Consider the following 980-nt stretch of genomic DNA (forward strand, 5'->3'; position numbering starts at 1 on the left):
CATAAGCATGAATAAAACATATACAGCTAAAGCACGGTGTTTTTAGTTTACTCTCCGTCTGTGTTAAGATCATATCTGATTGAGCGTTAGCATTTGTACCTTGTACATTGATTTTACATTGCTAATTGTATGGATTCATGGGGTCAGAGGTTAAATACCTTTCGGGCAATTAATTAGTCTCGTTTCATAGTAATATCCATTCACTTGAGCATGCTCGATGCGTTCTACTCCATGAAAACATATGCTCGAGAAGCGATGTAGAATAACTAATTCAATACACAGATTTATTTAACGAATAGCAATTAATGTTATCCATGAGTTTAGCTAATGTATATTTGTGTGAATATTCTAGGAAAGAAAGGTCAGATATTGCATATATATAAATAGCAATATGTTTTCATCTAATTTAAAATGACCACATGTTGAAATAAAGCATATAGTATCTAGCCGATACGTATACCTGAAGGTTTCTCCGACATGAAATACATCAAAGAAATATTATGATCTTCCAGAATGTAACATACATTTTCCCGTACAACTTTTACATTGGAAACATACTCATAACCCTTATATGCTCATACAAAAAAAGGATACGGTGGTGTTGTCTATAGATTGATACGTTATTGAACTCTGACCACCCCAAATTTTTTTATAACAAGACCAACACGCATGATTAGGCCTACATATAAATTAGTAGGCCTGCCCCCAGTGCTAACCAAGTACCCCATATTACTAGCAAAATTCTCCCCATATTCATCTGTGCTCACATACACAATGAACAACAACAGTCTTACAACATATTATTACCGATATATGATACGTAATTAATTAAAGTGTCCATTTTATGCTTCGTTTGCCGCAGAGGTTTTTGTCAGATTTGGAATAATTGCTATTTTCTTAAATATTATATTGCCTATTATCTTAAAATACTTGTATTAATGGAAGTAATGTGAAGATTCATGGCGTTTTTTTTTAAATTT

The 980-nt window shown here is 32.7% G+C and overlaps 1 protein-coding gene across 1 annotated transcript in view; it reads left to right on the top strand.

The window, feature by feature from the left end:
* Positions 1-980, top strand: part of LOC117105182 (WSC domain-containing protein 2-like) — a gene marked incomplete in the record, with an annotated part of 12,316 nt that overhangs the window by 1,213 nt on the left and 10,123 nt on the right.

Source organism: Anneissia japonica, unplaced genomic scaffold (assembly GCF_011630105.1).
Source record: "Anneissia japonica isolate Jap-2015-1 unplaced genomic scaffold, ASM1163010v1 scaffold287776_len302883_cov198, whole genome shotgun sequence".
Classification (NCBI taxonomy): domain Eukaryota; kingdom Metazoa; phylum Echinodermata; class Crinoidea; order Comatulida; family Comatulidae; genus Anneissia; species Anneissia japonica.